We start from the raw sequence: 24,967 nt of genomic DNA on the forward strand, positions 1-24,967 counted from the left end.
CAGTATCATGTTTTCTAAATCTACCTGAACAAATGCCTATTTCTTCAGGTTATTCATAACTACTTTGAAAGTAATAAAAAGTGTACATGGTTACTAAATGGAAGTAGTAGGGAGTGTCCCTGGGTCATTTGCCCATTCTCCAGACTCCAGCTTTAAAAAACAAGGACTGACCATGTGCTGCTGCTAATCCTGCTTCTGTTACCATTTGGGTCTAGAGAGCTAGAGATGAGTGACTGCACCTGATAAGGAACTTCCTTCTGCTCCCCAGCCCCCAAAACCACAGTTGAGGGCAAAGATACACACATTATGCGAATCAAATGCTGCCCATTTGGCCCTGCAATACCCAAGCCATCTGCATGCCTCCTAATGGAAAGAGCACACAGGCAGTCACATGCAGGCCCCTTTGGAACATTCTGCCCGCTGCAAGAGAAGAAATCTGCCTTTCACACGAAGCATTTTGCCAGTGTTTTGAATAGTATTTTCCGCATGTTTTTTCTATGAGATCAGCAGTCATGCCCTACTGTTCCACATTATCAGCCTTTTTTTTTCCACCCTGTGTTTTACATTAGCAAATCGGCCAGCTCTGAGATCATATTACGTAAGTTTCTTGTTTTCTTTTTTCAGTTTCTGTGTTTCTCTAATTAATAGGAAGTGGCTCTCCGTTATGGCCTAGAGATGATAAATGGCTTCCTCTCCTCATCTGTGCATGGCCCAGCTACGAGCTCATTGTTCCTGGAGCTGCTCTTTCCCAGTGCTGCCAGCCCCAGGGCTGTTGTGCTTCACAGAGCAAGAACCACTCCAGGGACAGGACAACCATGTCACGAATGTGTTTGGCCCTCACTGGCTGGAGGACCTTGTGACAAAGAACAGTTTGCAAAATGTAAACGTGTTTACTGCACATGATAAACTTTTGACCAGTAATTTTGGCCCTGGCTGGAAGCTAGGCCCTCCTGCAAGTAAGCTTTGTCCCACCTAACTAATCTGCTGAAAGACAGTTGTCTGAACTATTGAGCTGGTTACTGTGGCTTCCTCTGTAATTGATGTGGAGGAATATTCAACCCATCTGAAGTAGATGACTTTTCTCAGGAGCTACCTACTTGCCACTGGCTATAGAGGGAACTGAGGCTGCTACTGAATTAAACATATACTTTTCCAGATGACTGAAATGATGTGATATGAATTCCATTTTACATGCTTTTCTGTACCAGTTGAAGCCTGATCTGTGTGCACAAATCTCTTCCTTACACTGTAGCCTGAGACATTCAATGCTACTTCCGTTTTTTATTTTGAAACTGTTGTACAAGTTTCCTTTTCTTCTCTCTTTAATTAATGGAACTGATAAATAATTTGCAACAAATCACATACTTCAACAAAATAGAAGTTTTGGAAAAAAAATCTGTGAGCACCTTCCAGTTTTCCTTCAATGTGTATGCTTTTCAAAGTTCAGTGACTGCATCTTCTGCAGACAGTTGGGTAAGGATATTCAATACTTAAAATTCAAAGGCTGTGGGTTGGTCTGGTTTGGATACATTTACCACAGAGTATTTTTCCTGTTCTGTGGCAGAATGCCAACTAGTGGTTATTTGCAGTAATTAGTTTGACTCCGTTCAGCACTGGTTTAAAAACATGGTGATGGTCTGTTACAATGACTCAGTTGCATGGCAATGATTCTGAATGGAATTACTGAAGCTATTGAAACAAGATTGCTTGAGATTATTTTGTCTAAAATATTAGGTTTTGTGAGTTGAATATTTATTTTCTGCAGATGAACCCTAATATGTACTTAAAATTCATAGTTTCTAAGAATGCTATTAGTGAAATTATTTGCTACAACATTCCTGAAAAAAATAAATGTAAAGGAGAAGGATATATTGGAAATAAATTGACTACTTTTGTGCAACAAGTTAGAAACTGAGAATTAACACTGAACTAGTAACAGGTTTTACAAAACAAAAGGAAATGTTGAATTGTTATTGCCTTATAATCATTAAATTTCTTCTCAAAGAAATTGTGGACAATCGTTTGGCTGTTTGGTATTTAAGACGTTATAAGGGAGTAGTCATTTCAAGCCTAGAAATTCTTGCTTGCATATAGAAATCTGAAGAAAATTTCAGATTTTGGCTTGGGAAACAAATTATTGGTTCCTGCAGTTATTTCTAAAACAAAGCTGGAACAGTTAGAACTTGGTGGTGTCACAGAAAATACCACAATCGTAATGACTGTTAAAATGAGATCCCTTACTGACAAAGCTCAGGAGAGAACAGCCCATAAGAAAACAGTCTGTATAACATACATGATCTTCTCTTAGTGTCTTCACTGAAAATCCTTTCCTGAGAGTCCTGGCCACAGCACTTTCCAAAGAATCTGGAATCTCTTTTGCCTTCCTAGCCTTGCCCTCTTGTCTTGCTAGAAGGTGAGTTGCCTTCCAATAACCAGTTCTAATACATTACTTCTTTCTTGTCCTTCCTATGTTTAAATTTTGTTATTCCATATTTCTGTCTTGTGTAAGCTGGGATTTCCAAGTCTGTGTTCCTTGCAATAGAACAGACTACTCAGCCAGCTGATATCCTCTATCTACCATATCAATTAATCACGAAATCCAAAGGCTAGAGCTTTGGACATATTTCAGTTAGTGAGATGAATAAAGGAGATGGGATGTGTCAGAACTGGTACTTGGGTCTCTGGCAGCTGAATACTATGGCAGTGGAGAGATACTAGATAGAAGATCTGTTCCACAGAGGTGTGCTGGTAAGCTGATTTAGAAGCTGTGCCTAAGATGCAGCTCCAAACAAACATATCTGGAAGCTGACTCCAACGCAGCAACCTTGTGACCATTCGGCTAGGCTCAGAAAACATTTAGCTCTAAAGCTTTTAGTGATTTCTATTTTCTACAGGAAAATGTCCACTGAATTATTATTATGTACCTTGCACTCAAGAGAGGAAAAGATGCGGTGATTCCTTTGCAGTCTGAACAGTTGATTTAATACTGAATCCTTGTTGGTAATTTGGCAGTGCTGCTGATAAACTCCCACAAATTTCAAAGTGATTGTTCAAAGAGGTTGACAGGCATTAGCATGTTTGGCAACCCCCGTTCCAGTTGCTCAGCATATTCTTCCCTGTTTTCCTTGTCAGGCTCTCTAGAGGAAGCATGTTGTAACCACACTCACAGAAATTCCATTTTGGTTGCAAGACCTTTGCCCACTCCACAGAAAGCTATGCCAGGATTGGAGTAGAGTTACATCCAGAACTGTAAGGGAAGTAAAATATTCAGGAACATTTCTCTTTCAGAAAATAGCTGCAAGAATGGCAGTCAGTGTCCCCTAAGATTTGAAAAACCTCTGAAATGCTTTCTTCCAAAATTTCTGTTGCTGTTTCCACAGCTCCATCTCCAAAGCCCTGTCTGACTGATGCAAATCTGTGAGATAAACGTATGTTTAAAGATTTTCCATAAGAAAAACTACACTCATAATGCACACTTCTCAACAGGAGCACTGACTGGCTATAAGAAGCTTCTTCAAAAGTAATAGTTTTCAGGAATGAAAGGCAAGTTGTTTGAAAACATATGTCTAGTCCAAATTATTAGGGAACCAAAAATTCCTTATTCTCTTAAACAGGAATGTTCAGTGTGACCACTGGTCAGATGCAGCAGGTTTACCTTCTGGTTTGAGGAATCCAGAGATTTGCAGGATTAATAAAGTAATTCTGAGGTTTTTAGGCCACTAGACTTTATCTGACCTACTTTGGTAATGACTAGAAAGCATTATCATCACTGAGAGTGACTGTGTTCACACTGACATCCATGGTGGATTTATGCAACTTGAAGGGAATAAGGTTTTTTTACATGGAAAATGGTGATGATCTTACTCCATTATCTAGAGAAGGCAGACAGCTCCAACATAAAGAAATCAAGTAAACCAAGAAGTATGATCATAGGTCAGAGTGGAAAAGCCCAAACATCAGGAGTGTATACGATCTGGGCCAAGACAAAGAGTATTCTCTAGGCTTGTCAGTCTAGTATCCTTCACAACTGTAGAAAAAGTCAAACCAAAAAGGAAAAGGAGGCTGGCAAAATTTCCATCCGTACTATTGTAAACCATGCACAACACCTGGAAATGTTTAGGATTCCAATAACGACTCAGAATATAGCTGTTTTTACAAGCAGTACTAGCACAAGTATTCTTCACTCTATTGTTAATCTGAGTAACATAGACTGGCAAACACAATAAACATTTCTGGAGATTTTAACTCAAATTTTGCTTAACCCAGACTTTAAGCATTTCTGTTTATTTTCTTGGGATACTTCCTTGGGAACATAGCCAGCATCAGAGTGAATGTCACCTTCTGAAAATATTAAATGATGGATAACTAGATTATGTCTACAAAGCAAAAGAAAAGGACACTTAGCTAATGTGGTTATAATGCCCCAGTAATACTCAAGTATCTATGTGCACCACTAAGAAGTGGTCTGTATGTCAAACACCAAAACTAAGAATTGAATATCTGATTACCCTGGATCCACTGCACATTTTGTTTCATGTTTCTTCGTTTCACTCTTTAAAACTGTTATTACACAAAGTAATATAGAACTATTTATTAAGGACTTGTTAGAAAAAAACATATTGTAGACTTTCCCCCAAACTAAAATTTAATTATTGTCTCTGGGCTGGGCTCCCTTGAAGTTGTGACTAGCACTTCATTTTGGAAAATCAGTTTTTCTTCTAAAGCCTGCTGAAAATTTTCATGTGCTGCAGCACTTATAATGGCATAATGCAATAAGAGCAGGGCTGCTCAGACCTACCATGCCACCCTGCAGTTTAGTTTAGTTGTGTCCTGGTGCTCTCCTGCTCATCCACCCCTTACACCTGGATAAGGAGATGTCTGATGCTGGGCTGCCTGTGTTTGTGTTGCGTTCGAACAGTGCTTAGTCCTGTATTCCTGTCCATATGAGTGCACCTAGGCTCTCTAACTTACACGAGATACAATAATAAAAACAAGCTCCGCTTTCTACTTACACTTAAAAGGCAAAGAAAAGTAATGGAAATAGTCACCTACAAAATATTTACAATAGGAGAGCACTGAAGTTAGTGTTGAAGATAGGTGGAGTCACAACTCCTTAGAGAAGCCTAGCCCCTGAAGGAGCCTACCTCTAGCTCAGGCCAAGGTTAATTTTGGGTGGGAAACAGGACAGGCTCAGTGAAACAGGAAGGCTGGCAGTTACAGAGGACAAAGGATGATCCTTGCCAGTCCACATATTTTGTAGCCAGGCCAGCTGGATTTGATGGCAGCCTACTCCAGCAACCTGAAAATTTTGTGCCAGACAATTTCAAAAGAGAAATGGAGATTTTTATGAAATGAAACAGAAGAAAGTTACCACCCTCACTGCTTGTCTTCCTGCAGTATTTACCACATTATATTGTTATTTGTAGCTTACAGAGTGCTACAGGTTTCTGCACCTATGCCAACTTGCAGAAGTCAAAAATGAGAGAAGTGAAGGTATTGGTAGCTCACTATATAGCTTATATAGCTGATGGGGCAGGTGAGCAAGGGGGTGAGTAAGGAGGCAGTACGCAGTTGTGCCACATGCACAGTAACAGTTCAAGTGAAATAACTGGCAGTATGGATGCCTACTCTGTCGCTTCAATGGTGAAAGATTCTGAAGGGACTGGAGTAGGCCACATCTGAAACTTCTGCATTAGCCTGTCTATACACCCAGGCAAATGCAAGCGTTTTGGTTCAGCCCAGGTCTTTTTCTTTATAACCAAGTGCTAGAATTGGATTTGAGATGAAAGGCCTTGTTTTGGAAACAGTTTTGTGCCACAGAGTGCACTCTCCATAACCTGTGCCAAGGCTGCATGAGTGCAGGTCACCTGCAGCTGCAGCTCTGGTATTAGAGTACTAAGCACTCATTTAACAGCCAAACATGCTGTGACCATGTCTTTGAACAGGGCTTATTTCAGCATAGCATTAAAGTTTAAATTTCAAAACAGCATATCCCTTCGTTAACGTTTCCTTTAGCCTTTGATGTCTGTTTACTGTTCCACATACCTGTTTCTATTTTAGGTCAGAGAGCATTTATATGTATCTAAGAGTATACATATCTAAGGGACTATTTCTGCATGGATAATACAGAGGGTAATTTTAGGTCTAGAACACATACTGAGAAGTGGATGGGCTGCCAGAAGGATTATAAAACCAGTCATGTGTTTTTCAAATCTAAAGGACAGGTTTCAATTAAGCAAAGCTAGGTTCAGCTGTAACAGAAATCAGTGCCAGGTAGACAAGGCTTCTCTGATCCCTCTCCTGTCTCACCCACCCTTCCCATTTTGTTCTTTTGTCTAGCTGTGAAATGAACATTTTTTCTGAACTTAGAGAAACGCTTGCAGCATGACAGTCTATGGTAAGGAGTTCTAAGGTGAAGGGTTTCTATATAGCTGAAAGACTAGATCAATGCAGAGGCATGTCAGAGACTGGCCCATTGCCAGGAAGACAACCTACCAGTTGGTATTTTGGACTCACTTGCATTAAACAGGCAGGGAGATGCTGTGTATTTTACCATTGTATAGGCTCTGACTTTGTGCCAAAATAAGCTCCTGAAATTGATGCACAGCACAGCATCTAAAACACTGCACTGTCCCAACTGCGGTAAAAGGAAAACACTTTTTTCCCTGTTGCTATGTACTTTGGCAGATATCCCATCCAAAGAATTGTGCTCAAAGTACTCTGGAAACACCTGCCAGGAGACTACTTGGGAATGTTGTTTAAACAAGTGTACCTGCCAACTTTCCAGCTCTGTTGACTTTGCAGTACCAAAAACGCGTCCTATTTTAAAACAGACTTAATGGATAACAGGAACTGGGCCATAAGGAAGAAGCACAGAATGTGCTTAAAAATTTGCTTGTAATTTCTGAAGCTGGTCAGAATAAGTAACTGTCTAATGTACAGACATTTCAATATGTAGCAGTACACGTGGTTGGATTCAAGACAGGAACATGTACGTAATAATGGTATGTGTTGATGTTGTGTAAAGAGAGGAAGGATATGTTTTTCCTATAGTAATTTACTCTAAAAGGGCTTCCACATTATTTTATGCTGATAAGACATCTTTTTAAGTGTGTGTGTACAATATTCTTAGAGCTATAAAATTTTAGCTTTCACATAGTGTTTATTCTCAGGAGAGACCATGAAGAAACAGAAGTAAAGGCAGTAACCACCTGTCAGATTTGCCCACTGCAGAGAGGGTGAGGAAACAGAGAAAAGATGTCCTTTTTACACACACAGATTTAGCATGCACAAATACACTGGCAGGACCAGAGTTACTGGGCAATGATGAAAATAGTCTGCTTCATTAGCATCAGTCAATGCACAACACATGCCAGATCTTCTAATGGGGAAACTTAATTTCCTGCCATCCCTACCATGCACATACTTCTATTCCCCCATACGGCATGTTTATTTCCAGACATGGGTAGCTCAGTGTCCATTTGCTTAAATTCCACCTGGTTTCTTTGAGGATTTCAGAGATCTGTTCACACCTTTGTTCTTGACCTGCTCCTAACATGTCCTTGTGCCAGAGAACTTAAATCACATAGTAATTTTCTGGATGTGAAGATCTGTGAGGTTCTTCCACCCCTCTTCACTAGTTCTAGTAACAACCTCACTCCACAAATTTAATCTCTGCAGGAAACTTGAGCAAATATGGAAAATGGATCTCTAAAGGATCCTTTCAGGCACAGGGGAGGAGGCTTAGCCTCACTGAATCGATCGTTCATACTACACAAGTCCAGTCATGCAATAACTCCAAGAAAGGCTGCATTAGAGTTCTGCTGACCCAAGGATGTGCCAAAATGTTCAAATCTGAAGTTGCAGTTAGCCCCCAAGAATATGCAGCCATTCAGTGAATGTCCATCGACATGGCACATGGCAAATTCTCTCAAGCTAATTTACTTTCCCACTGCTTCACACTGACCCACAGTAGTAAGGAATATGTCTGTCACTTGTAATGCAGTATTTGTGAATTTTAAAACTCTGCCCTAACCAGCTAAAATCCAGAAGTTGGCTGAAATGCTCTTTATGTCCAGGTAAAAAGAAATTGTCTGCTGTGTCAGCACAAGTATTTAGCCCCATTCTGAAATATTTACAGGCTTTTGGGGCTGCTTTTTCTCCATCTGAAGCCAAAGGAGTTTTGCCTGAAGACTACTGACTTTGTAGGTCTATCTATAACCAGCTTCTCTTGAATGTCAATGGAAAGACTTGTTGACTTCAGTAGGAGCTGGATCAAACCTGAAGTCATAATTCATGAGACAAAAGGCTCAGAAAATTTTGCTGCAGCTATTCCTGCACTAATCAAATACTGTTCTGGGTAACATTTATTACTAATTGTCCTGGTTTTGGCTGGGATAGAGTTAATTTTCTTCCTACTAGCTAGTACAGTGTTGTGTTTTGGCTCTGATGTGAGAGCAATGTTGATAACACACCATGGGATGTCATGCTTCGTATATAAACTTGGGGGGTTAGCCATGGCCTGGGGGATTGTTGCTCAGGGACTGGCTGGGCATCGGTCAGCAGGTGGTGAGCAGTTGTACTGTGCATCACTTCTTTTCCTTTCTCTCTTTCCCTTTGGATTTTATACTTTCCCCAACCTTTCCATTGTAAGTGCTGTTGTTGTTATCCTTATTATTCTTATTATTCTTTCATTTTTATTCTATTTAAATTATTAAATTCTTCTTATATCAACCCTCAAGTTTTACATTCCTTTCTGATTCTCATCCCCACGCCTCGGGGGGTGGGTAGGTGGTGGGGGTGGCGGGCAGGGAGTGAGCGAGTGGCTGCTTGGTGCTTAGTTGCCAGCTGCAGTTAAACCATGACACTGATCCTTTCACTGCAAAGGCACCTGTGCCATCGGAACAGTCTCAGCTGTTATTCAACAATTTAGAAAACATGCATAAATGTTAGACATCTTTTCTTCATGTAAGGTGCTATGGCCCAGTTTCTTTGTTGCACAGGCACAGATATCACTAACAATTACAGCAGGGTAAGTATTTTACAACCAGCTCCAAGGACAACACTGAAATGCAGAGCTCCAAGCTTGGCTTGAGGATGTTTGGCATTTTCTTTTTGCAAGCATCCATCTTTCATATGCAGTATACTGTCAAGGAGAGAGTTTATATCCCCAGGAAAGCAGCAGACTCATGAAAACGTAAAAACCTCCCAAATCCTTAATCAACCGTTGAAATCCATAGATGCGTGGCAGGGACAAGTAAAACCAACAGAATGCATCTGTCTGCTTAGGTTGTCTTTTTTATTTTGTGTAGTGGGATTGACTTAGCTTTACATCTGGTTTCCCTTTCCTGATGCAGCATATGAGATTGCCATTACAGTCTTGCCCTTAACAGCTCAGTACATCTCCCCCCACAGTGTGGTTTTTTTTTGTTTGTTTGTTTTTTACATTTCTACAGGAATACTACAGCATTTGCTCTGTTTTCTGGCTTCTGCTTCATAAGAATTTCTTTTCTTCTTTTGAACAATATAGAAACCAAACCCAAAATTGTGTTTCTTAAAAATATTTTTTAGGAGGAAGAGTGCTCTAAGTATTTATTTTTAAAAGCCTCTATGGTATTTTAAAATATTTAGTTTAGTGCACAGAAAATATATGCAGTACTTTGATATTCCTGCAAGGTTCAGATCTCTGATTTCATCAGAGGAAATTTTGTTTTAGTTATTATAAGCTCTTTTATCCATTGTCTAATTCTTGTTTCCTGTATTTTTAAGTATAGGAGATTGAAGAATTAAGCTGATTAAAACCATAAAAATGTTTTCTTAAAAAGCTAAACATAATTTCTGATGTGAACTGTCCTATATATAAACATTCTTAAGCATGAGATTTTTGCAACACTGACTCTGAAATGCTTTCTATTACAAAGTGTTGTGCTTACAAATTCTGAAAGATGCTTAAGATACTTGGCTCACATTTGTCTTCTGTGTGTAATGAAACCTTTTAGGCAACATGATAACAGATACTAAATTACTTCAGAAAATATGACTGAGAGGTGGCGGCTGTATTCAGTGCTCTTTGTGATGAAGATCAAAAACTCACCATTCATATTGTGCCTATCAAGAACTCAAACATCTATTATGTTTCTCATATTAAATTTGCATTAAAAATTCTCTTTTCTATGTCTGAACCTACAGTATATCACTCATATACAAATCCTTTCCTTAAAAATGGGGCTTTTTTTTTTCCCCAGAGGAACAATATTTTGCAAGCAGTCATTGAAGGCAATTGTAATATTTCTTGTTAATTTAGTCAGGAGAACTTTAATTTTTCACATAATAGCACACTGACTTTCTGATTGGAGTCTTGAAGAAACAGGAGCTTAGAAACTTAAGGCATCTAATTGAAAAGCCTCTCTACTCCTACCAGAGGTCTGGGTAGACCAGTTCAAGAATTATGAAAGGTTTCTCCAATTTATTTCTGGGGTGACCATTTTGCTCCATCACAAATGCTTTTATTTTCCTCCCTCTTCTTTCTTTAGCTTTGAGATGGAGCTGCTAAGGATCCAGTCATTTTATTCAAGCAGCAACTACACCATAGTTGCTTTCAGAATTGATTGTACATGACTTTAGCCATAAACCCTAAGTCTGAAATGCTGGCTGAGCTTGGCAACTTAAAAACCCTAATAGGAAAAAAACAGATTCAGCTAGGAATTACAGAACAAGTTGCTGGAACTTTACCAGAAAATAGTGTCAGACCTGTCTGTGCTGGGCAACTGTCACTGCCAGAGACTGTAGAGCCCTTTGGGGTAAATGGGTCAGAGTAGGGTTGCTGTCAGTCTATTGAGAACTGATTGCTCTACGACAACTTGCCCAGCATGGCAAGAAGGAAAGAATACAGAGAGCAGCATGAACAAGTATGATATATTGCTGATGCACAGGTTTTTCTAACCCTAAACCAAAAATTCATTGGGAATTGCTCCAATGTACACTATTGGTCAGTGTCTAATGTTCACCCTACATCATATGACAAATCTTTGAGGGACAGGAAAAATCTGCGCTGGACTTCACATCACCATCGCAAAGAATTAAGATGAATGGGTGTGAGAACCAGCTAACTTGGTCTTATGCCACCTGAGGACTTCTGGAGACTATACACAATATTGGTTGGACTGATTGAGCCAGTTCCAGCCCCCTCAGTAGTAAAAAAGAAAAACAGCAGTGGAAAAGAACGTGTTAGTGTTTTTCACTAGAAATAATAATAATGAAAAAATGTTTTGTAATATAGCCCACAGAAATACAGTGATAAACAGCAGCAAACTGTATGAACACAGCAAAAGTAACTGTCTCCTACACTATTACTTAGTGTTTTTCTACTGAGGCCAAGAAGCAAAGGAGCAAAAATCAGGCCCAAACCCAAGCAGACATCTAAGGAGCAATATTCCCAGTCAGCCAAGTTGGGTGAGAAGACCATACATGTAAAGGGACCAGCTCTCACCCCCCACATATACTGTTCTTCTCCCCATCACCTGCCTCTGCTACTGGTTGTGCTCATGGCACTGTGGCTGTGGCATCTCTAAATGGCGAGAGAAGAAAGGACGGAGAGGGAGAAGAGGAGCATGCAGCAGTACCAGCAGCGGAATGCCTTGTGGGACCAGGACTCCCCATATGTCATCCAGATGGGGCACTCCTGTCTCTCTGATTGTGGCATGTAGCCCAGGTAACATTTTGGTGACTCCTTACATGCCTGATAATGTTAAAAGAGTTTTGCTGAAGTCACAACAGTTTGTTCTTCTATTAGAAAGTGCTAATCAGGTTCTTTTCCAGCAACTAGCTCCGACAATATTGACAATCACCTTTTCATTTATGGCCACTAACCTGGTTTCTTAAAGTACATTTTCTTTGGCAACCTGCTGTTCTGTAATAGTGTCTGTTCCATCCTGATACAGGTGCAGATGCAAAACTTTATAGTTTTATTCATTCATAGATTTTACAACTTTAGCACTTCCCCTATTTGCTGCACTCTGACAGGCAACATTATCACAGTTTACTGGCCATAAAATACCAGTCTTGAAACAATTCTGCCTTTTTTTTAATGAAGATACTAATGAATGTGGAAAATGTCAAGTTAATTGGTTCTTCTCAGAGGGACTGGAGTGGGAAAAGGAAATGACAAGGAAAATAGGTATAAAAATAAACCATTCTTGTGCTCTGAATTTCCTGATCTCCCGGAATTTTTCATGAGCTGAAGTAAAGGAAAAACCTCACAGCTGGTGCATTTATGCATTTTAGATACATATGAACAGGAATATTTATACTTTAAAATACCGACATAATTTAAAAACACTATTTTCTAATTGAAGCTGATACATGCTTCATGTGTTTCTTGGCGGCTTCATTTGGAAAAGACACAGGGACCTCAAAAAGTGTAGGATTTCATTAGGGAAAAAAAAAAAAAAAAGACAGTTTGTGCTGCTCTATATATTGAGGAGCCTGCCAAGGCTATGGGAAATCAGAGGAATAGAAGGCCAGCCTCCTTCCGCCAAGCTCCACCTCTATGAACTAAACCCAGGAACATTTGCTGCCTGGGACAGCAATACTTTATTGAAGAAAGCTGTATGTGCCTAGGTAAAAAAGAACAGTATGTGCTTAGGCTAAGCCAATTGCCCAAACTCATTTTCCATAAACAAAGCTCTGCTACGGAGACATAACTCTGTTTAATCCTGTCTGGATGACTTCATTTGCTAAGCACTCCCGAGTTTGCCATAGACCATGTGATTCACCCAGCTCCATTCACTCTGAAGAGTGGCTCTCCCTTTGACTCTGAAGCAGCAAAAAAGGTCATTTATCAAAGCAGTAGAAGAAGTACTTGTCCCACTGGATCATGAATAGCCTATAAGGTATATCTCTATTCCAGGAAAAGTTTTTCCAAACCATTGTATGTCATTGATTTTTATTCTTCTCCTTTTGTTTTAAAATTACCTCAAAACCACTTCCAACATAGATTCAAAGTTATTTAGCGATTCCAGCTACTGGATACTGTAGTGAAGAGTTTCATTCTAAGTATAAAGAAATCCGTGTTTTGATTTCTTATGAAGCTTATATTTTAGTTGCATATTACATATCTGCTTCATGCAGCAAAAAAAATTTAATTAACTTCTATGCATTTCTTTTGGTTTTGTTTTTTCTTTGCCCCTTTCCTGCATCCCTTTACAGCATAAAATCTTTTTTGTCTTCCTTAAAAATATTATTTAAATACTTTTAGAGTGAATGTAATGCTTGTTGGCTTGGAGCAGAGCTAGAGACCAAAGGCCTTTCTTTTTCTCTAGCAAACATTGAGTTCTGGCAACGCTGCAGCAAGTTTTCCTGACACTACTCCTCAAGCTCTCTTGGAGTACAGTGGCTCGGGGATGAGGCTACGAAGCAGTGGCTTCCCCATCCTACCTCCCCAGGCGACAGCTTTTAGCTTCCCCAGTACATGTCCAGTAGCAAAGTAGGAAAAGCTGGATTTTGAGTGCCTTTATGCCTTATGCCCTAACTGTCTGTGAGCCAGCTCTAGCATGCAGACATCATCTCAGCTGAGAGGTCAGGACTGAGTCCAGGACAGTGCAGGCTTTGCCATTGAAAGTGAGGCATTCAAAGCTGCCAATGAATGCAAGGTGACACATGGATTTCTTGGGCTAAACTTCTCTCCACCATGTCCTTAAGCTAGAAAAGCAGGACAGGGAATAACAATCCCTTGAGCCTAGTTAAAAGATCCCAGCTTGTAGTGTGGGAAACACATTAATGCTGTTCTATCTGTAATAATATTTTGGTGCACTTGAACAATCTGTTCTTAAATACAAAATGGATGTTCTGATTGTAAATTGTGGATCTGTTTTTATTTTTACTAAACTAAGGAGGCTGGCTACATGATTATGAATAGGGCAAATCACTAGGACTATTCAAGAGTGGGCTCCAGCAGTTATCAGAGGGGAGTGACTATTAATGTGAAAATAAATTTGATCTGGAACATAATTGATGTGAAACTTGGCAAAATCCTCAAAGCCTGAATTTGTCATAACTTTGCTGTACAACAGAGTGCAGCGCAAGGGGCCCAGAGTTGGAACAGAACAAGGTAGCTCAGAAATATTCACCAAGGTGCTGCACCAAATATTGCTTTGAATGGCTTGACTGTGTTTTGCTAATATAAATCCATTCATGTTCACGGTTCACACCAAAAGGCCTACAGCAGGTTTTCTGTTAGTCCTAATCCATTGTCAGGTTCTTTTTAGAGATCAGGAAACCAAACCAGATACCATGTCTTAAACTCGGAAAAAACTGATCTTTTCCAAACAGGAGATACTAAAACCTGGAGTGAAACAATTTGTTACTTTCACACTTGGACCACAAATTCCTGGAACTGAAAAACATTTTCCATCTAAAATTTTGTCATAAATGATACATCATCCTTAAAAATTTTAGTTTCAGTGTTTTGAAAAGAAAAAAAAGAAAAAAAAAAGTCAGTGGAAGATTCCAAACCACCTTCTGAAAGCGAACTGGAGTTTATGAATCTGAGGGCCAAGTTTCTCAGCAAGGGATGAGGATGGAGAACAAATACAGGCATCAACTAATAGAAATAGCTGAACAGAAACAAGGACCAGCATGTAAGATGCTTTTCAAGATATGGTCAGCTAGTACTAAGGAGGTCTTGTAACACAATGCATATTCAGGTGTTGGAGGGGGGAGGCAATTTTCTTATGAGGTACAGTGTATTGTAGCATACTCAAAAGTTTTGTTGTTTCTCCTGTTGGCTTTGTATTAATACGGCTTTCGGAATTGTTTTAAGTTTTTTATGATCACAACCATTGTAGGCTTTGTTGATTTTTGTTTGTTTGTTTATTGCTGCTCAGTTGAGCTGATCCCAAATTCTGGAACAGTGATTCTTGCAGAGAGATCTGTATCTCATTTTTTCATTACCTCCTTTTGTGGACTTGGCTTTTATTCCATTTGCTAATCTCACTGAGATTGCCTGTAAATCATTCCCATTGGGGCTGTTTTTCTCATTTTCTTCTTTTGTTTCTAGGGTATTTTGCTGGCTGCTTTCCTTTAAGAAACAATTCCTGCAGCCAGGCCAAAGAGTTTCTTCAAAAGGGACTTATTTAAATGCCTCTAAAAATTGAAAGGAAGATGAAAAAATAGTCCAACTTGAAACTGTCTTACTCAACATAGAAATAAGGAAAGGGAATGAGAGATTGAGATACCTTAAGAACTAAGCAGCACCATCACAGGGTCCTACTCAGTCTCACAGCACACCAGCCCTGCTGCCTTTGTACAGGTTGGCATGCAAGGAAGTACTTAGTTATTCAGCTGCCAACTCTCCCTCGGTATCACAGTAGTTAACCCTTTTCAGATTTTTCAATGCAGGCATTCAGATGGCATATATAGTCTAGTAACTCCAAAAAGCACCGTGCCCTCTCACATACTAGAACTACTTGCATATACATATGTGTATACATATACTACATATATTTCTTTTGATGACAAATGCTGTCACCAAAATTATCAGAAAATGCTACAGCTTAGAAAGAAAAATGTTACATGCTAAGATATGAATTATGTACTAAATCTATCTCCAGTTACATGAGGGTTTGGAAGAGTTCCCCACCCACAGTGTCAAAATCTGAGTGTATTCTGTGCAGAAAAATGCCTTTTTATCAGGTTCTGCAGGTGAAAAACCCAATGAAATCTGTTTGTCTTTTTCACACCTGAAAAAATGAAATCTGTTAAAAAAATTAGTAACAGATGGAAAAATAAAAGACCAGATTTCTGGAGCTAATAAAAAATATTAAAGATTCCCAGTGAACCCTGACTTTCAGTGGCAAAAAGTATCAGGCTTGTCTAGGCATTTTGAAGCTCCCAACAAAAAATACTACAAACAAAACATGGGCTACAGTGAAGTCATCATCACAAAACTGATATTAGGAAGAGAGGAGAGAGAAATAGTTTCTTTTGTTATTTAGATGAAATGTTTAGATATAATGTGCATAAGTCAATCCCACTCCTCACCGGATACTGAGACAGGGACTCTCTCTGGTCATGATAAACTGTTATTCAGAACAACTTAGTTGGAGTTACTGGACCGGCCCTTGAAGGACTTGTGGAAAAACTGCAACAGTTTGTTCCCCAATTAAAACTCCCAAATACGTTGTCCAAAGTCCAAATTTTAAGAACTTGGTCTACTTTATGGGTTAGGCCTTTTCTCCCATCAAGCTTCTTTTATTGCTTGAATAAGGAAAAGAAAGCAAAAGCCACTCTTTGGGCTAATGACATGCCTTTAGGACAAAGGGGAAAAGAGAAAGACTTGCATCTTAAAATTTACTTACACTGAGGTTGTCTCTTTGCAACTCTTATGAGTCCACCATGAATCAGCCTAGTTAAAATACCATGCTACACACCTTGCTCCTTGCTACTGCCATGACATTTTGATTTTAGGAAGAATAATGTCAACCCATGTCAGTTTGGTTTGCCTGGTAATTTCTTTTTTTCCTTTTTGGTCTGTATGTCTCTCACTTTCCCAGCATCTTGCTAATGGAAACTTCTGTACTTTTGCCTTTTCCCCTAATATTTCCTGTAAGCCTCTTTTTTTTTTTTTTTTAATGACAATTGATGTTGCAAAATAAATGAGAAAAGAATATACTGTAAATACCACATTGCAGTTAAAATCATGTGCCTGGGAAGAGCTATGTCCATTTCATATGAAAAGGGAAACTGTCCCAGTCCTGCAGCTGGACGGAACGTTGATTAGACACAGAGCTTGTAGCAATTACTGGGGTAAGACAAGGTGTGGCCCTAGACATTTTCCTAGATAACTGCAATGGATAGCAGTGTAAGTCAGAGACTCTCCAGTTTGCTTTGTCTAAAACTCATCTGTGTTGCCCACAGCATGGGGTTTTTATCAAAAGGATTGAGCAGAGACAGGGTGGGGATCCTGTTATAGCAGGGTGTGGTTTTTCTGTAGTTGAAAAGACTCATCCCTCCATTGTATTTACAGGAAAAGAAAATCAATCTTTTGAGCATGTCCTCATCCTAACCCAGTTGCTGCACACACAGATAAGAATGAAATTCCAACTCCCCACCTCCCCTAGGCTTCATCTAATTGACTGTAAACCTCTAGATCTCCCACGTACTCTAATGCTAAGATATTACTTATAGTCTGGGAAGAGAATCCTCAAGGAAGCAGAATCTTTATAAAATCATGGATAAATCTAGATCAAAGCATTATAACAGATTTTAAAACAGGCACCTGAAAGAGGTAGTAGTAGAAATCTATTTAGCTCCTAGAACTATTGAAGGCCACTAAGTTATAAAACAAATCAAAACCGTACAGTAAGTTTTATTCTAACTTTAAACAATCCTTATTAGGAACATGGAAAGCCATATCATCTCCAAAGTGGCTCCTCTCTCAGCTTTGACACAGGATTCAAGCCCAGACCCTTCTGTTCCTGACTTTTGCTTGGCTTCCTGCTATAGATGTGGAAGAAGAGACTCAAGGGCCACAGAGCAGAGGGGAAGGGGCAAGGAGCAGGCATTGGGGCTAAGCTGCAAGGCGATATTAAAGCTGCAGTCCAGGTTCATCCTGTGGTGAAGGGAGATGCCTAATGAATAAACTGGATGCTTTGGGGGAGCTGAGCACTTACTCTAGTACTGGCCTCCAAGAAAATTTTCCAACTGACAAAACTGATCCCAGTTTGCCTGTAGACTACACCTCCAAAGCTCCTTTCTCCAGCTCCACCAGACTTCCTCCTTCTCATGTGTCACCCCAGATGACCCAAGGGAAGGAATCCCATTCTCTGTGCCAGTCAGTGCAAGGACTGGAGAACTCCTCCACAAGGTGATAGGGCTTTCTGCCATGTTCCCCCAGCACGGGCTCCGCTGAAGGGCTGGGTGCACACCGAGACCCACATGGCTCAGCAGCCACAGCCCCAGGCTGCCCGCCTGCAGAGTGTGGCTTAGATTCGAAAAGGCAGCTTGGTTTCTGGATGCCCATGTGACTTGCCCCACAGAAAACCTTGTCTGTCATGGGGCCCAAACAGCACAGACTTAAAGAGAAACAAAGCAGACAAATATGGAAAGAGCAGTATGATTCTTACTGTACAGAACCTGTAAGAATACAGTTCTGGTCTGTCATATAGCCACCACAGTACAGGGATTAATAGAGCTCCTTGTTGACAAATTTTCCTGTCTTTAAGCTTGTTATTATAAAGTACTAAAAATAGCTTCAATACTAAAAATAATTTTTAAAGTGCTCTTAGCTTATCCTTAATACTTAAAAAGTTGAGTGATTTTTTTTTTTTTTAAACAGACAAGGAAACCAAGCCATGTATTTTTCTTAAAATGGTGGAAGAACTGTAGGGAAAGCTCTTACATGAACTGTGTAACAGTAGTTGTATCAAAACAGCTATGGAATAAAGCAGAGAGGTATGACAGTTTTTGACAAGATATTTTGGAAAAAAAGCTGTATCATGATTTTCCTTTTTTTTTTTTTTGAAACTGAAAATATGCCTTTTTTTGATGCTCCTTTTTCCTTTCCATCCAAATTATGGTCCTTTTTCCTTTACAAAATGAATGATTTTGATCAAGATATGCTTTTCCTATGAAAAAATTTCCTTTGGTCAAAAAGGCATTTTTGCTTTTGTTGAAAAAATATTTCACAGACACCCACAGAATAGCTCCAGTCAATAATTTTGTTTCACTCTTACAGTTAATGCTACCACATTATTTCCCCTCACATGAAGCAAGTACAACCATTAACAGTGTGCTTATGGTATATGGAAGATATAGTTTCATACTGTTTCATAAAGCAGCATTCCTTATCAGAACATTACTACTCAGAATATTAATAATAATAATAAAAAAAGATAAGATAGGAAGAGACAGTTCAATGCTGTAGAGTGAGAGAACAAAGCTGGGAGGACTTTTTTTCCTGAGGTGCTGTGCAGACAGGCAACATACTTGGCAGAAATGAAGTGGTCACATTTTTTAGAGTGTGGGAGGAAGCTTATATGAAGGTACACGGGCAAAGCGGGGATAAGAAGATGAGGGGAGATGTCCTGAGGAACAAACATGCCTGAAAGTTTTTAGCAGTGCTGTCTGACTTGCAAACTCAGCAGCCTGCTGTACAGCCCATCTACAGTGCATCTAATAGCACTAGTGTATACATTAGTGACAGCCCCTGGAATACAGCCCTTGTCCTGGTCTGCTACCATATTAAATCACCGGATGGACATGTTTGCATAAAAACATTAAAATACAGCATTGAAAACATGCCATATTTACTAGGAACCGTCAGCTTTCTATCTCCTGCAGCCATTTTGCTTCCTCACATATACATATATTTACCTCATTTTCAAAATGCGTATTATTAGACTGACTGTTATGGCTCCTCTGGAGTGGTTACCGTCTGTTATGTAAACATATCACTGCTACAATTTATAACACTCTTGTTATTTACCCAATAGAATGTGTAACTGTTCCAAGTGAGCCATTACCGTCTGCCACGTTAAGTAAATCCATCTTCAGCTGCTTTTGCAAGCATGAGTTATAATGACACTTAACATTTCAATAGTGCCATACATGTTGGAAGATCTCAATGCGCCTTATAAACATTAATGAATGAATTTAGATTTAAAAGCAGTCCCATGTGGCAAGAATTAGAACTAAGCCAATAATTCACAACCGGGTCCCAATACGGGAGGAGCCTTAATCGCAGGCACTGACTTCAACACGGCTGCTTATGTGTTGGAAACTTCACATGTGCCCAAGTTCCCAGGTGACTACGAATCTGCTACAGCAGGGGTCTACAGCATTCATTTTTCATCTCTTTCTGTTTGCAGAACACGATCAGCTTACAATCTTAACACAGGAGGTCTCTCTGCAAACCAGTCTTAATTCTGGAAGACATTTGGTTTGAATTTCATGTGTGCAGCCTCCCCCGCCACCCCACCCCCCCAAGCCACACAGTGAGTTCATTCTTTTCAGGTTCCTTGTATTTTGTGCTCTTCCCAGCAGAAGAGTGTTTCACCCCTTAGTCACCCCACAGCACAGTGTTCTTAGAAGCACTGGAGGGAGGCAGACAGTAAAGTCAAGCAGAGCTTTCCCCAGCTGGGCAGCAAGGACACAGCTCTGCAATCAGACATTGCTGCTTGGTGGAGGTATGGGGTCTTGAAAGCTGCTAACAGAGAGAGGAGCTGCTGGTGTCCAGACCGGAATGTTAAAAACCCACATGTGTCCACTGCATGACAGTGACATGGCAGGGAATAGTAAACAAAAATCACCTCCAGTTACTGCTTCCTTTCATTGGAAATCCAAGCTTTTGGATGTCTTAGATATACTGTGGTCAAACAGTATTGCCCTGAACTTATTTTCTCAAGACAGCTCATCTGGGAGTAAGGGAAATGGAAACAAAATTTCATGTTAACTTAATTACGAACAAAAATAAAAAAAATCATATTGTCCTCTGAATTTCCCTGGCTGCTTGAACACTAAAAGCAATGGAGTTACAGCAGCACAAATAAGAAAATGATAACATTTAATTTGATTTAACTAAGAAGTCCAGAACTCTCAATAAAATGTCTTAATAAATACAGTCCCTATGATCAATAGTAATAAATTCCATTAAAGGGGCTCATAACAGACATCAGTTTTTTAAGGATACTGTTGATGTATATCTATGCATGCTCCTGTAACTATGAGCTGAGGTAGTACGACCTATGCATGATAGCATTTGTCCATGAGAGAAAGCACAGTGAAGTAAGTCAAGTCCATGCACGTGAAGAAATGGAAGATTTTTTAAACTCTAAAAATTATCCATGTTGCTAGTGATGAGTTATATCAGATTACATTTTGTTCTGACAATCTGTTTCTAAACTGCATCAAGACCATGTGAATATTCTCTAGATTGTATATGTTGTGCAACTACTCTAAATACCAGATGCTGTACAAGCGTACCTCTGATCACAGACACATTTTAGAACTGAAACTCTGGTACCAAAAGTATTTTCAGGAGCAAATTCCTACAAAATTTGGTGCTCAGATATCAGATGATTTACTGCATTTCCAAAGGTGCCAGATCACTGTAAGTCCTCATGAACATTTCCAGTTCATATGCATATATATGTGCCTTCTTAGATGGTACGTGGAAGCCAGGCCACACATTTACAGTGCATCAAGTAAACACTGGCTAGAGAACTGACAGATGTGCTAAACCAACATGTCTAGCAGCAGCTTGACATTCTGTGGGCTGGCAAACCAACAGCAAGTGAAAGCAACATGTAGCAGAAAAACAACTCACAGAAAGGTTACCATTAACCTCCCCCACTACTTTATCATATCCTCTTCTGTTATTTACTGCTGCTTATAGCTTCCCATTTACCCTGCAATGATACAGGAAAATGCAATGTCTGGAAAATTGGTGGAAGTCACTCCCTTAGCACTTCATGAACCTGCTTCTTGTCTGGCAGCTGACTGACCTTGCTGCACTTCCATTTAAATTCATGGAGCTTAGTTTGAATTAACACTTATGTAACTAAGGTGAGCATCATTTCCATAGTCTCTCACACCTGATACATAATTTTCTTCATTGACTGAGCAGAGACTTCCATATAAGTAGCACTCCTTCCATTAAAAGCTGAATTCTGGGCTCTGTGAAACTGGTGACAAAATGCTCACTGCTTCTGATGTTTTCCTGGCTTTTCAAGTATATCTAAACAATTTACAATGGACAAGTGCACAGTCTTACAGTGCAGAGAGACACTGATGTGACAGATGAAGATGAATGATACACTCATAAAAATAGAGAACTTTGAATATCCCTTCTTCTGTAGATTTAATTTAAGTCAGATCCTTCAATATTGTATGGATGTGGTTTATATTAAAGAGTTTGAGAGCAATCCCTAAGCAGTGAATTGAACACTTTATCATTCAAAAATGTAATACAAAAGTGAGTTAAAAAATACAAGATATGAAAGACTTGGGAAAAAATTAATGGTCATGCTCTCATAGCTCCTAATGATAAATGATGTCTCACACAGATTGAAAATCGCTTGCCTTTTGCTTATGATGAGTTTTTCCATTTTAGATTACTGAAATAGAAAAAGAGGACTTGAAATATTTCTAATTACAGGGAAATTCTGAACTGGAAAAGATATCTCATTTCTTTACATGCCTCTTATTGATATTCTGAGAGACATGAAAAGTGCCAATTTGAAATCAAACAGATGTGGATGGATTCCAACTCTCTCCATATAGCAGAGATTTGTATACAGCTGGGCCTTGTGTATTAGCAAACATGGTTATTTGAAACCTAAATGTACGGGTCCTTTGTATTGTCTCTGAGTACAGCAAGAGATGCAAGAAAGGTTTACATTTGATGTTTCAGCATTAAAGGTACTGTGGGACTAGACAAAGGATCCTCCCCCATCAGCACAGGTTGTGGGAATGACCCTATTCCAGCTCTCCTCTCAGCTCCCTCTGTAACTTCAGTCCTCTAAAATGAGAACAAAAGACACAGGCAGAGTAGGGAATGCTAAAACCCTATTTTCTTTCTCACGGCCCATTAACAAAACATACTTTAGAGAGGTCTCAATTTACAGTGGGAGCCAGGCAGACCTAAGAGCACAAAAATACAGGAAAATCAAAGAAGTGGTTTAAAATCTTTTTCTCCAGTCTCTACACTAAGCACAGTGACTGACATCAAAGAACATTGTTTATGCCACTGCCAGCAAAGATTTTGAAGTTAGAAATTCTGAACTTTTTCTCTAGCCTTCTTTGAGCAGTAGTTTCATCAGTTGACTTTGAAGGGTTCCTTTCCAATTAATTTTTTCTATGCTCCTACGATGATTATGTAACAATAGATCTACCAGTGAAAAGAATCAAGTGACATCAGCTTTAAGGAGCTTTTAATCCATCTTCTGTTTAGGAAACTAACTTCATGCCTTTCAGGAAGCAAAGGGGAAACAAAGAAATGAGAAGATGTAGATTAGAATGACTTTCAAATGACCAGCTTCCAGAGAACTGACCTCGTCTTACATGTGTCCCCATCATAGTGAAGAGATTTACAGTCTATTTTCCTTTCTTTTGCAATTGCAAAACTTCAAACTTAACACTAAGGCAACGCTGAGTGGTGCCTTTCCATTTCATTCTTTCCCCAAATGCCTTTCACGCCACACAGCATTAATTGCTTCTTTTAGCCTTGGAGTTTTGCAGCTTTGCTTCCCAGCACTGTTCCCCTCTTCAGGAACAGATCGTGTTTCTGGATGAGAAATATCAAGGGCATGTCACAGACACTGATGATATCTCATTGTGCTTTCCACACCTACTTTGGGCACCATGAGATTTGCCTCTTGACTATATGTAATTGGCTTTTGACATCCTCCTGAAAAGACCATGGCTGGCATTATTTCCATCCAAATCCAGGTGTTTAAGTGAGGACCTGAAATTAGAAGCATGTTTAACATCTGTGTTCAGTGAATGGCCTTCTGGAAGTCCTTAACCACCTTCACAGATAGAGTCTGCACATAGAACCTTAGGTGCAAAGTGTCAGCCAATAAAAAGAAGCTGCAAGTTTAGACTTGATTATCCATTTTGAAGAAACTGCAGTGGAACTAATAACTCCATGTGACTACTCAAGATGCTTGCAACTAGGTTTATTTGCATGTTTCACAGGATTAGAGTGCTTGAAATTTAGCAAGACTGGTATTGAACATCTTAGGGGGTAACATTTTTCTTCCATTTCTGTTGCTGCACAACTTCTGGGTATAACAAACATTAGCATTTATTTACCAGAATGTTGATTTCTTATTTCTACTAATTGTACCTTGCCACTATAAGATGTGATTGATAGTACTGAAGCATGCATGCATTAGCCTGCTAGTCCAGCTCACTTAAGCACATTACTGAATTTTTCTGCCAAAACTTTTGCTTTATTGTTATACAAGAAATCAACATGCTTTGGATTTGTTTCTGTAGTCTTGGCTTAAAAGCATAGGTCGAGCTTCTGTCAGCACCATCTCTTTTCACATCAAATCCATTAGAGCAAATAGAATGGCATGAGGTAATCACTGAAGATGAGATTTGGCGCAAAACTCATAAATGGTCTGTCCAATCATTCCCTCCAGATGCATAGTATTTCTATATGACAGTTTTCTTTTTGGCTGAATGGAGATGACTGTAAGGAGAAGTGGCTTCCTGGCAAAATCTGAAGCAAAGGCCAAAGTCTAATGACTTCATATTTGCAGGAGTGGCTCCAGGTAAATTTATTCTTAAAAGCCTGGTTTTTTTTTGTTTTTTTTTTTTTTGTTTTTAAATTACAGTTACAGAGTTTTCTAAGGAAAGGACAAATACAAAGGTAGAGTGGAATAACCAATGAGAAATGGTACCTTTATTTTGGGGAAAAACATCTGTTTCAAAACACCTAGATTAAGTTTTACCCAGAAATTACTTCTGCGGGTTTTGAGGCTCTTGGAAAGTGGTTAGATGCCTGTGAGATGCAGAGCAGCCTCTGCTTCAGTACTGCAATGAGTCACTCCCCAGTTCTGATAAAGGCTGAAGAAAAGGGTCTTTTGATGGGATCTGCAAGATTGTATTTTTTCCAATAAATGTTTTTACTGTGTATTGACTGGAACATTTCTGCAGTCCCATGGCTAGGTGGCAATGTGATCCGCAGTGGAGAGAGCACCCTATACAGAACTATGTGTAGGGGACCTCCACACAGTCTGAGAAGCCACTGCTCATCAGCTCACTTTAGGATCGGGCCACAACACAGTAAACATTTTTGGGAACTTAAAGACACCCCACCCCAACCCCACTTTCAAAGTGGACTGTTCTGGTCATATTTGGCTGGCCTTAAAAAGGAGGTTTATCTCCTATCATTTTCTTTATAAACTAGAACTATAAATAAGGGACTGATTCTGCCAAATACAGGCCTCCCAGTGCCCCA

The 24,967-nt window shown here is 39.5% G+C and overlaps 1 long non-coding RNA gene across 2 annotated transcripts in view; it reads left to right on the forward strand.

The window, feature by feature from the left end:
- LOC308063841 overlaps positions 1–24,309 on the forward strand; it is a 48,853-nt gene extending 24,544 nt beyond the window's left edge. Inside the window, exon 3 of one of the 2 annotated variants that reach the window (XR_013928103.1) lies at positions 649–24,309. This is a non-coding gene — a long non-coding RNA (uncharacterized lncRNA). The remainder of the gene's footprint in view (positions 1–648) is intronic. The other variant, XR_013928104.1, reaches the window with a different exon arrangement.
- Positions 24,310–24,967: the final 658 nt, after the last annotated feature.

This window comes from Falco punctatus, assembly GCF_963210335.1.
Source record: "Falco punctatus genome assembly, chromosome: 4".
NCBI classification, from domain to species: domain Eukaryota; kingdom Metazoa; phylum Chordata; class Aves; order Falconiformes; family Falconidae; genus Falco; species Falco punctatus.